We start from the raw sequence: 13,192 nt of genomic DNA, 5'->3' as shown, positions 1-13,192 counted from the left end.
CAGAACAAATTATTGCTCAACTGGATACTATCTTACAAAGGAACTTGTTGGCTGCTCAATCTCGGGCACCTTTTAATCTTTCGGTTCCATCTAATACGTTGTATGTTATTCAAGAATTACGTAAAGACATTTTGCAATGGGCCCATGGACAGAGGATATCCGGACATCCTGGTACCAAACAGACCTTCTTACGCCTGAAATCCCTGGTTTGGTGGCCTATCCTAAAGAGGGATGTATTTGCCTTTATTCAAGCTTGTACTGTTTGTGAGGCCATCAAAATGCCTTGATCTGTTCCCAAAGGTCTTCTGCAACAGTTACCTGTTCCTCGTGCTCCCTGGACCTATATTGGTATGAATTTTATTGTGGACTTGCCTGTCTCCAGAGGTAATACTGTCATCTGGGTTGTAGTGGACAGACTTTCGAAATTAGCACACTTCATTCCTATGTCTGCCCTACCTTCTGCCCCAAGCTTGGCTCTATCTTTTATTGAACATGTCATCCGTTTACACGGTATTCCTGACGATATTATTAGCGACAGAGGCCCTCAATTCATATCTTCATTCTGTTTGCAAACATCTGGGTATCAAGAATTCCCTGTCTTCTGGATACCACTCCCAATCTAATGTCCAAACAGAATGGGTGAATCAAGATTTAAAGGCCTATCTAAGGGCTCATGTTAATGCTGAACATGACAACTGGAGTGAGATGCTTCCTCTAGCTGAATTAGCGCCCAATTCACAATGGCACTCCTCTTTAAAATGTTCGTCTTTTGATGCTGCCTTTGGGTATCAACCCAGAGTTTTCTCCTTCCAATCTTCTCTGGTAGAGGTACCTGTGGCAGCCAACATGGTGAAGAGGTTAACTAAGCACTGGAGGGACTTAAGAAAAGTTCTGCTTCAGTCTGTTCAGATACAAAGGGTATGCGGACAGTCTCAGAAGACCTGCACCCTGTTATCATCTCAATCAACTTGTTTGGTTATCCACTAAGAAAATCAAACTGCGACAACCTTCTCCCAAATTGGGTCCTAGATATATATATAGGACCCTTTCACATTCTTTGTCAAGTTAACCCAGTGGTCTATAAACTTTTCCCCCACACCTTCAGATTCCCTATATGTTTCATGTATCCTTGCTAAAGCCCTTTTACAAAAATAGGTTTCTTATTGTACATCACGGGACACAGAGCCATAGTAGTAACTATGTGGGTTATAGGCCACCTTCAAGTGATGGACACTGGCACGCCCGAAGACAAAGTGCACTCCCGGGGCGCAAGCGGGGAACTCTCGGAAATGGACACTTGACTCAGAGGCTCCGTCCGTCTGACTCACTTGGCAGCGAGAGGACAGAGCTACAGCGCACGAGTCTGGGCTCCTCCGATACCGGAAGGAGCCGGGAATAACTGGATGTCAAAGGGGGGAGTAAGAAGGGACTTATCCCGTCAGTTGGAGGCCGTCTCCTGGGCCCAGGCAAAATCCAAGATGGCGTCCGGTGCGCTGCACGAGATAACAGCGGAGATAGGAAAAAATGAACACCGCTCTAGGGCCTCTTCATAGGCAAAAAGTAGATCAATCTCGGTTTGGATGTCACAGGTGCTGGCTTAATGCTGATCGCAATAGGCATAAATAGATTCTGGACAGCCGCACTCAAATAATAGCCAAGTTTATTGAAAGATGCACATCAAAATTCAAAGGATCACAGCAGACAAAGACGAGCTGACGTTTCGCACTGGCGTCAGTGCTTAGTCATAGCTGAGTAACAGCGGAGATGGAGGACATGGATACCAGCGCTGAGTCGTCCCTGCAGGATGATATACTGCCAAGAACCACCACTGTGAGTAACCTCAGCAGCCCGGTCCCCTCACCAGCTTCCACAGAATCTCTCATAGAGAGAACCCTGGATGACATGCTGTTGTCCCCTTTGGGAGACTTGAACAGAAGCCCTGGGCTGCAGGATGGTGTGGCCCTGCCTCCCTCAATACACCCCACTGACCTAACCACAATTATGGTCACGTTCTCCAAGATGCTGTCCAGAGGCCTGGCACAGACAGCAACGCAAATTACCTCTGTTATCCAAGCTGATCTTCACAACCTGGTTGCTAGAAAACGCCATAGCAAGAACTAACCAAAGTACCTCTCTCATACAAGATCTACAAGACCAATTTGGAATCAGCACATGAGAAAATCGATGACCTTGAAAATAGAGCCAGACGTTATAATTTTAGAGTCGGGCCTTCCAGAATCTATTAAAGATACTTCTGAGGCGATTTGCGCCCTTATCAAAGACCTTATCCCTCGCATAAGGGAGCATCGTTTGGAGCTGGATAGAGCTCGTAGAGCACTGCAACCGCCCCGGGCTGAGGGCCCACCCTGGGACGTTATTGTGAAGCCGCACTACTATAATGTGAAGGAGGAAATCATGGGGAGATCGAGGGAAGCGGACTGACTCACTATCCAGGGTCACCCAATTCAGGTGTTCGCTGACCTGTCTCCTTACACTATCCAGAGGAGACGGTCCCTTAAACCGCTACTACTTGTATTATCCCAGAAGTCTATCAAGAATAGATGGGCATTCCCCTTCAAGCTAACTTTCTCTTACAAGAACAAGTCGCATGGCTTCGCTACCATCCAGGAAGGTGAAAGGCTTCTTCTGCGTTTGGGCCTCATTTCTCAGGTCCCTTCTGTTACGCCCGAATCTGCTCCTTCACACAAGACCCCGGGGTCTTCCAAGCGACCCCCACCAAGTCCTATCGTTCCTCTATGGCAGAGGCAACACATCAAGCGTTCCAAAGACGCTCAACCTCCTTGAAACCTCCCCTGTCTTGTCTGGACACCCAACTATCTGTTATGACAGGTTTTTCTTTCCTTGGTTCGATACTGTTTCCAGTATCCCTTCAATGTTGATGAACACCATTTGACTGTTGCTTTTTTACCTAGTTTTCCAGCGGGTGTAATGTTCCAAACCCCCCCCCCCTTTTTTTTTTTTTTGCGGCCTTAGAGCCCATGATTAGGGCGGGTGTGTGGGCAAATACGAATACACATGTTCGCATGTGTTCACAGATGTGCATGTGTACATATTCATTTTGATAAGTTCTACATGATTATAAATTAACCCCCACACAGTCACCTAGGAGGGGCCCTAGTTAGTTATTTAGGCTATCTGATTGTTGCGTGGGACCTGGGTGGCTTTTTTCACCTACCAGGCTCCCACTATGGTGTGGCCTTTTTTCTTAAGTTCTTCTGTTGCACCGGTTATCCTGAATCACGTCTCAGTCCTTACCATGAAACCTCACTAGTCTAACCCCTGTATGGGGCTGCGGCAAACTATACATTTAATACTTTAGTGGGTCTAGGCCGGAGCGGACAACATGCTCCTCCATCTGCCTCGATGTTGAGGATTTTCCTTAGGGTCGAGGCAGATCCCTGCCCACCGTTAAGGTGGGATTTTGTAAGGTACTCTCTTGAGGTGGGAGTTGGCAGGCCCATTCCCATCTCGCTAAGAGCCGCGTTGTCCAAGGGGCGGGCACCGTGTGTCCTTCTACCCTCTCTCTTCTTTCTCTCCTTTCGCTTTCTGCTCTTACATTTTCTTTTTCTTCCCTACAGACACAAAGGAATCCACACCACAGCTGACGTCCACGTTCCTGTGTCTCAAGTTGGTTTCTTGAGTCTCCTGCCGGGCCAGAATGCTCTTGAGAGGGTCTCGGGCTAGGCTATGTCCCTCTTATCCAGGATGTCTGACTGACCCCCCAAACTCCCCATTAAAGTAGCCTCCCATAATGTCGAAGGCTTAAACTCCCAGATGAAAAGACACAAATTATTCCAAATCTATCACTTCCAACACTTAGATGTGCTTCTATTACAGGAAACTCACTTCCCTAAGAGTTACAATCCCTCATATCCACCACAAATATCCTCAGTTTTACATCTCTAATGCGGAGGATAAAACTAAAGGAGTTGGAATCTTTTTCTCTAAACATACCTCATTCACCCTCTCTAAGGAGACATCAGATCCCAACAGTATATTTCTACTGTTAGTGGGTACCATCCATGGCTCCTCTTTTACACTGATTTCATATTATGCCCCGAACCGAGGCCAGGCGGAATTTTATTCCTCCATGCTAGAAACTCTTTCCCCACACTTCTCGGGTACAGTGATCATGGGGGGTGACTTGAATGTGGCCCTAGACCAGACTCTGGATAAGTTGTACAACCGCCGAGCCCGGCTACGCCGTCCCCCGAAATGTAGCACTTTCATAGCTAAACTAGTCATCTCCCACAGTTTATTAGACATATGGAGGGAAATAAACCCTTCCACAAAAGACTATACACTCTTCTCTGCCCCGTATAGCTCCTACGCCAGGATAGATCATATTTTCCTTTCTGCCACTGCGATCCCATGCATTTCTAAATCACTTATCAGAGACTCTACACTATCAGACCACGCCATGGTCTTGATGGATGTCGTGAGACTCCAAGAACATCATGGCCCCTTTAGATGGCACATCAATGAAGCCCTACTGAGCGACCCAATACAGGCTACTGGATTATCCAAAGAGATCAAGTCCTTTTTTAACTTGAATGACACAGAGGGACTTTCTCCCATAACACTTTGGGCTGCTCACAAGGCAGTCATTAGGGGTAAGCTCATACAGATTACCTCACAGCGCAAACGGGACAAACGAGCCAAAATTTACAATCTTGAAAAAGAATTCCTTCTAATATCCAGAAACCATAAAGGTAACCCAACAGCTTCCTCAACAGCACAACTAGAAGCAGCAAGACTCTCCCTCAATATTGCACTCACCACTCACGTTGAAAAGGACCTGCGCTGGGCCCAACATTATTTACTGAAAGATAAGGTAGGCCCGAGACTGGCCAACAGCTAAACATTGTTCCTTTTCCTTCCCCAAAATACGCACCCCCACAGGTGACCTCACCCAAAATCCAGACAAAATAATGACTACATTCCATAGGTTCTACTCAGTTATATCAAGCTGACGCCCCTATCGCATCCAGAGAGTTGAAGGGCTTTCTTGATGGGATCCCCCCTCCCTAAACTGGCTTCGGCTCACCTCTATGATCTTGAGGAGCCTATTACAGAGTCAGAAGTGTTAGAGGTAATTAAAAACCTCAAAAAGAACTCTACATAAAACTTTTGCTCCAAGACTCTCTCCGTATCTGACGAGATACTTTAACTCTCTCCGGAGTGGCGCCTGTCTCGATGATGATGCTAATTCTGCATACATATCGGTCATCCCAAAACTGGGTAAGGACAACTCTGAGGTTAACAATTATAGACCAATAAGATCAAAGATCAGGTGGGATTTATTCCGGGGAGACAGGGACCCGATCAGATACAGAGAGCCATTGATGTTATCTCTCTCCTGCACTCGGGATGGGATGGGGGTTCCCCCCAGGAAGGTTACCTCTTGTCTATTGACTTGCAGAAAGCGTTTGATACACTCGAATGGCCATTCTTATTCGAGGTATTAACTAGGTGGGGATACGGCCCTAATTTTCTGGAAATTCTCGTGGCCCTATACTCAAATCCCAGCGCGAGGGTGAGACTTCAAGGCCAGTACTTGGAGCGGTTTCCTATATCAAAGGGCACTAGACAGGGATGTCCCCTGTCCCCTTTGATATTCGCGATCGCCATTGAGACATTGGCAGTAGGCATTAGGAACCACCCAGATATTTGAAGGGTTCAGTGTGGCCCGGAGTGCGCTTTATTCGCAGATGATTTACTACTTTTATCACTTCACCCTTGATTTCTACACCAAATGTTCTGGCTCTACTACATGACTTCGGGAATGTATCAGGCATACATGTTAACCTCTCAAAACTATGGCACTTAATATTTCAATTCCACTGTCAACTACTGAGACTTAAACAGCACTTTCCTTTCCGCTGGAGCTCCTCCTCCCTCCTGTATTTAGGGGTCAATCTGACAGCTAATGTGGGACATTTATATGGCACTAATTTCCCTACGATATATAAAAAACTAAGCGCTGACCTAGATACCCAAGGGGGTCTAGGCCTTCCAGACCTTTGGAAATTACTATCGGGCAGCCCAACTAGCTCAGTTCTCCATAATTTATATGAAGGGGGTCAAACCCGATTGGGTGTATATGGAGCGGCAAGCCACTCCCAAACACACCATAGACTATCTTATCTGGTGCCCCAAGAATAATAGGCCACCAATCCTAGCTCCAACTCTTTCCCACTCGATGGCTCTATGTGATACTCTCCTTGTTAACTCAGCACTCACATCTGAACTCCGCCCCTTAACTCACCTCTTTCATAACCCTCTCTTCCCTCCAGGTTTGCACATCAGAGCATTCCAGTGGTGGTTAAATAAAGGCCTTTATAGAATAGGACACTTTCTCTCCGCTATGGGTCCTCTCATTCTGAACCATTGCGTTCAAAAGTTAGAGATGCCAGCATCCGAACAATTTAGACTAATGCAAATACGTAAGCTTTCTATTTGGAAGGCTGGTCCAGAGGCCCCAAGAGTCACACCCTAAGAAAAATGGTGCTCAGAGATCAGAGGGGGGGGCATATCGTTGATATACAACTCTTTGGCAGAGACTTAAGGTAAACCCTCGTATGCTTTGGCATGGGAACAAGATTTGAATATAGATTGGGACACAGAAACCTGGTATCAGCAATTCTCTCATTCCTTCAAAGGTATAGCTAATGTTTCGCTAGTAGAGGCTAGTGTCAAAGTTCTGACCCACTGGTATTTGGTCTCCTTTCGCCTAACTCAGATTTTCTCAGGGGCTTCCCCCCTTTGTTTTAGGGTATGTGGCCACTGGGGAGATCTACTCCATATATGGTGGAATTTTCCCCGTATACAGGGTTTCTGGAATCGGATTTTCTCTTTGCTGCGGAGGGTCACAGGCTTGGCTGTCCCCAAAACTCCGCTTATTGCATTACTAAATGAAAAAGTTAAAAAAAAAAAATACCTGCGAACGCTCAGAAATTGATTTTCTTCATTTTACTGGGGGCAAAAATTACCATAGCATGAGCTCGGAAACAGCCTTCGGTGTCCTTCATAGCAGCAAAGAGGAAAATATCTTGGATTCTAACCCAAGAAAAAGCAATCAGTATTATTCAAGACAAAGTTCAGAAATTTGACGCGATCTGGGCACCCTGGACTGAATATGTTCTCTTCTCGCCATAATTGACCGGTACTTCTTCCCCCCCCCCCCCCCCCCCGGTGTTTTTGCTATCTTCTATATTTATTCCTCTCTTCTATTCTCCTTTTCCCTCTTTTGCTTTCCTCTTGCCCCCCTTTTGCTAGCTCTTCTTTGGTTCCCTTGCCCTGTTTCACGCCATAGCGTGGTTGACAACACTGTTATACTGGTTGTTTACATATCCTCAAGACTCTTTAGAGCATGTAGGGGAGCATAATCGGCATAGGTTAAGCAGACTCTGGAGCGGGAGTTCGAGTGTTGGGGAAGGCTTCGCAGGCCACCAACTGCTGAGATCTTCTCTTAGGAGATCTACCTGGGGGACGTGGGAAACCTATACTCTCGAAACTATTCTAATGATATCCTGCGAATGTTGCTCGGGCTCGGATGGTTAAAAACCGATCTTCGTGAAAAGACATATGTGCTTTCTAACACTTCTGTATTAAAATGATACCAGATGAAAAACCCTTTCCACATACTCAGCCTGGGATCCTTCCCAACCTACCCATTTCTCTCCAATATGTATACTTAATACGTACTTTGTTACCTTCTGTTGTCAACGTTATACCTGAACCTTTTATACGAACCCTGTTTATGTATAATTTTTGAATGATTAATAAAAATATTGAAAGAAAAGTGCACTCCCTATATAACCCCTCCCACTACTGGGAGTACCTCAGTTTTTTCGCCAGTGTCTAAGGTGTTGGTCACAAGTAAAGATGTGCTGTGCTGAGCTCCACTGGAGCAATCCTTGCTGGGGCTAGCCATGCAGCCGGAACCATTCAAAGTGTCTTTTTGGTCGAATTGAATAGTACCCGGGCCTTGTATCCGAAGAAACAAGGTCTTGCCTGTAACACTTCTCTTTTTAGAGAGCTGGACCCCGGGATCCAGTACTTTTTGGTATTAAGGCCATAAAGTTTTACTGGCGGTGGTGCTAATACAGGTCCAGGATTGTGGGTTTCCCCAGGATCCCCAGCTCCTGAAGGTTTAACAGAACCCACCATGAAGGGTGAAGATTGGGTCTGTTGGTTTACCACAGAAAGCCCTGCGGCGGGAAAGGTAAGTGGAGTTTTCTAAGAAATTTAAAAAATTTTCTTATGAATGTCTCCTTTAATTTTGTAAATATTGTCATGCCTATGGGTCACCACTGGGGGCTGTATAGAGCACTTATCTCATGATTCTCAGAGCGCTCACAATGTGTCCAGGAAACAGCAGTTTTCTTCCTCAGGCCAGCAGCAGACACCTGATAAGTCTGGGGGGGGGTTTCCTCCCCACCAGACGCCCCCCTGTGCTGTTTTTTTCTTCCAATCTTCTCAAGGAAGGATCGCTTCAAAAAAAAAAAGCGTGAACAGCATGCCGCTCGGTGGCTTCCAGGCCCCCCTTCACCATGTGTCTTCCCCTCTCTCTTTGTGATCCCATAGGATTGGAGCCCGCGCTTGCGCGGGAAAAGCTCTTTTTTTGAAGGAAAGAGTAAGGGCCGTAGACAACGGGGGCGAGGCTTAGCTCACCCTTGGCGTCCTCCAACGTCCAGCGCGGGAAGGGGTGTTTTAAAAGGCACCATTGTTGCTGTTGCAAGCTGCGGAGGGACACAAGAGCAAAGGTGACATGTAAGAGGTTTGATGATACAGGCATTCCTTTTTGACACATTTACTACTGCATTAGGCTGAGCATTAATAGCAGCAGCAGAGCTGGACTATTGTTGAAGTAGTGGATGCGTTCCTTCTGGTAGTACCTCTGCTTTGTGCATCGGGCTATGGTCGGAAGGGGAGTTAAAAACACCTCAAAAAAGGGCTCTAGAAAGACTATAGTCACACAGAAGCCTAGAACCATCTCAAAAAGGATGGCATCCTCCCCTGAGAGTAATATGGCTGGTCAGAGTGAGCCATCAGGAGGGGCAAATGTTGCAGCTGCTCTTCACACTGAAGCCCCTGTATATATTACTAAGGAGGTTTTTTCTTCAACCATTTTAAGTTTGGAGCAAAAAATTGATGCTTTAATCGCATCACAGAGTGGGACTAAGTGTAGCAGGTCCCCGTCCATTGCTCAGGACCCTCATACTGAGGAACAAGGGGTGAGAGATGATGATTTTCTCTCAAGGGACCAGGAAGAGGCTGTCTCCTCTTCCGAAGAACCTAATACAGAAGGATCAGGTTCACAGGAAAGGTTGTTGGTACAGTCTCTCACTAAATTGGTCCGCTCCACATTTTTACTGCCAATAACGCAGTCAGTCGATAAGCCCACTTCTGGTTTGGGTTCACTAAAGCATCCCCAATCTGTTCATGCTTTTCCTATTCATTCATGGCTAAAAAAGCTTATGTATTCTGAGTGGGAACACCCAGATAAACAGTTTTTTCCTCTGAAAAAGTTTTCAATACTTTATCCTATGGAGGAAGAGTTCTATAAGAAATGGGGAATTCCAGCAATTGATGCTGCTATATCCTCTGTAAACAAAAACCTGACTTGTCCAGTAGACAATGCTCATATGTTAAAAGATCCAACAGATAAGAAGTTGGAATTCCTTTTTAAAAACTATATTTTGCTCGCAGGTTCAGTCGTTCAGCCTGCGCTGGCAGCCATCTGTGTATCTCAGTCCTTAAAGGACCAGTTTATAGAGGTTCTCGAGGTTATTCCTGATCAGCAGGCCCAAGATTTGGCCGGGATATCAGAAGCATTGTGTTTTACAGTAGATGCTATGAAAGATTCTATTCTCCAGGCCTTGCCGCTCATGCTAGTGCTGGTACATGTGCGTAGAATCCTATGGTTGAAAAATTGGTCAGCCGAAGCGCCATGTAAAAAGCTCTTGGCCAGTTTCCCTTTTCATGGTGAACGGTTATATGGAGACGATCTGGATAAGTATATCCAAACAATTTCTAATGGGAAAAGTTCCCTTTTACCAGTTAAGAAGAAGTTTAAGCATTTTTCTTTTAAACGTACTTCTTCTTCTCCAGTGCTAGGGGCATCAGCCTCCAGGCAGTCATGACGGCCTCCACCATCAGGTTCAAGAGGTAACCCTCAGGGTCAGTCCCAGGGCCAAAAGAGGACCTGGGGGAGGAAACCCACAAAACAAAATACTAAAGCCTCCTTATGAAGGGGCGCCCCCACTCGCTTGAGTGGGGGGAAGGCTTCTACAGTTTTCAGGGGTCTGGCAGAAACAATGCCAAGACAGATGGGTGGCTTACTCAATTTCTCTAGGTTACAAACTAGAGTTCCGAGAGTTCCCGTCTCCTCGTTTTCTCAGATCAAACGTTCCCAGAGATCCAGTGAAAAAGAAGTCTCTCTTTTTAGCTTTGGATCATCTCTTGTCTCATAGAGTAATATCGGTGGTCCCCTTGGAAGAGCAATGATTAGGGTTTTATTCAAACCTTTTCACAGTTCCAAAACCAAACGGGGATATCAGACCCATTTTAGATCTCAAAGATCAAAACCAGTTTTTGAATATTCATTCCTTTCGCATGGAGTCAATCCGATCAGTAGTCTCCATCCTACAAGAGAGAATTTGTGGCGTCAATCGACATCAAGGGTGCTTATCGCCATGTGCCAATTTTCCCCGCTCACCAGAAATTTCTACGCTTCGAGGTAGAAAATCTTCATTTTCAGTTTGTAGCTCTGCCTTTCGGTCTAGCTACTGCACCTCGAGTGTTTACAAAGGTCCTGGCTCCTAGCCTACTTATACGATCTACTCTTGATAGATCAGTAGGTAGCCCGCTTAAACCAAAGTTTGGTCAATGCGGTTTTTATTCAAATTTTTATTTTTCAGATGAGGCTTCTGTGATCCAGTTAAGGCTCCTGTGTCCTGGAAGGAGGACGGACCTAATGATGACATCGGTGGGCGTGACCGAAGGTTGAGGGGAAGGGGAGGGCGTTGCAGACCCGGACCAAGCTGCTCCTCCTGATGTTCACGCTGGAAGCCTGAACGCCGGAGCGATATCTCCATGCCTATGATGGCCGGATCCCGGGGAGATAGGGGAGACATCTGATGAGCGGCTTATCCGAGGATCAGACCGGCGCCACTGTGTTTGCCTCTCCGGAGACAGGAGTGTATGCTCCATAGGATTCCTCCTCAGAGCGCGCGCTGAATACAAGCAGGAGGACGCTGCTGAGTAGAACAGCTGACTGAATGGTGGGGTAAGGAAGACCGCACAGGTATGCTGCATGTTATGTGTTATATGCCCTGGGAAAGCTTGATTGATTGAAATCCCCCTGGACGAGACATTTTGGAAACTTCCTCCTGAGGGCACCCCTTGGTGAGCTCCTATTTTTGAAGAGTGGGGAGGAGGATATTGAAGGCTGGAGAGGTGGCTGTGAGGAGGGGAGTAAATACACTGGCTAAATGCTCCACTGTAGGCTACATTCTGCTTTCTGAAAGCGGTGCTCCTGTGGGGCTATTAATAGAATTTCAAACCATCTGGGGCGAAAGATATAGCAGGACTGCATAACTTCTCTGTTCTCGAAGTCCCAAGGGGTGAGGGAGGACAGGATGACCAAAAAAAAAGGGTCAGAGGAGACCGCAGCTCAAGAAGGAGCTGGGGTGCGTAATTTGCGCGGCCCCAAGGATAAAGCAAGTCAGGGTGCGGCAGCAAAGCTGGAACGCTTTGCTCACACTCCAAATTGTACACCTAAAAAAGGTAGCCAGATGGGGGGTGCACAACATCAAGGGGCGCAGGCCAATCACTCTGTGGGAAGGAAAAGTCAAGGACCAGCCCAAGTCTGTGCACCTACAGTCACCGTACCAGTGTCGCAGACACATTTGGGAAGGGAGAGCGGTCTGGGCAATGAGACAATAGAGGATAAGGGGACACCAGAGCAGGAACCATCTTTAAAGGACATTCTCCTAGCAACCAATGCCTGTAAGACCGCGCTGTCTGATCTAGCGGATCAGCTCAGAGGTATTAGAGACGATTTAGCTACGTTGAAAAGGGATATGCAGGAGGTATGTGCTCGGACCACCGTTCTCGAGGAGAGACTCAGTCAGGTGGAAGACGATGTGAATCCACTGAGACATGAGGTTAAAAAAATGAAGGAACAATTAGACACATGCCTAAGGAAAATGCATGAATACGAGAACAGGGCACGCAGGAAGAACGTGAGGGTTCTGGGTCTCCCAGAAAGAAGCGAGGGCAACAACCCGGCAGAATTCATGGAGGGATGGTTCAGGGATATATTTGGCAAAGAGGCATTCTCCAACTTGTTTGCTATCGAACGAGCACATAGAATCGCACCTAGGATTCCATCTTCAGGGGGTCAGCCAAGGCCCCTTATAGTTAAACTTCTGTTTTTTAGAGACAAAGTTACTATCCTCCAGAAAGCAAGGGAGATGAAAAATATTCTTTACAATGACGCAAGAATATCCCTGTATCCAGATTTCTCCCCTGAGCTGCAGAGACAGAAGGCAAAGTTTGCAGAGTGCAAACGGAGTTTACAGCAGCATAAAATAGGTTATGCGCTGCTATACCCAGCTCGTTTACGGGTAACAGTAAATGGTGAGGTACAGTTTTTTAATGCCCCCGCTGAAGTGTTCTCATGGCTGGAGAAGAACGAGGGAAGATCACGGCCGGGAGAAAGGCCTTAAAAGAAGAGCAAGGGGGAGGAGGAGGAGGACAGAATTTGGGGCTTTTTGCCCAGCAAATAGATGCATATTTGGGGACGTGACTTTTTTGTTTTTGTCTTTTTTTTTTTTTTTCAGTTTTCGTCATTTTCCCCAGTTTTCTTCCCTCCCCTTCTTTCATAGATATATTTGCAGAGGTGTGGGTTTAGGTAGGTAGTGGATAAGAATCCTTTACACATTGGCTATGTTGGGGGTAATCCCCCCTCTTATATAGGTTCGGGTTGCAATGCAAAAGGGGGAAGAAGGTGTATCCATGGTTTGTGGGTTAACACGGTCACTTTAGAAGCTCGGTGAGATGGGCCCAAGGTTGGGTCGGTGGGGGAGGGGGGATGAGATGGGGGAGGGAGGGGGGATGAGATGGGGGAGGGAGGGGGGTTGGGAGGGATTGGGGAGGGAGA

Source organism: Aquarana catesbeiana, linkage group LG04, assembly GCF_042186555.1.
Source record: "Aquarana catesbeiana isolate 2022-GZ linkage group LG04, ASM4218655v1, whole genome shotgun sequence".
NCBI classification, from domain to species: domain Eukaryota; kingdom Metazoa; phylum Chordata; class Amphibia; order Anura; family Ranidae; genus Aquarana; species Aquarana catesbeiana.
The sequence above is the reverse complement of the archived record's forward strand: the minus strand, read 5'-3'. Positions refer to the sequence as shown.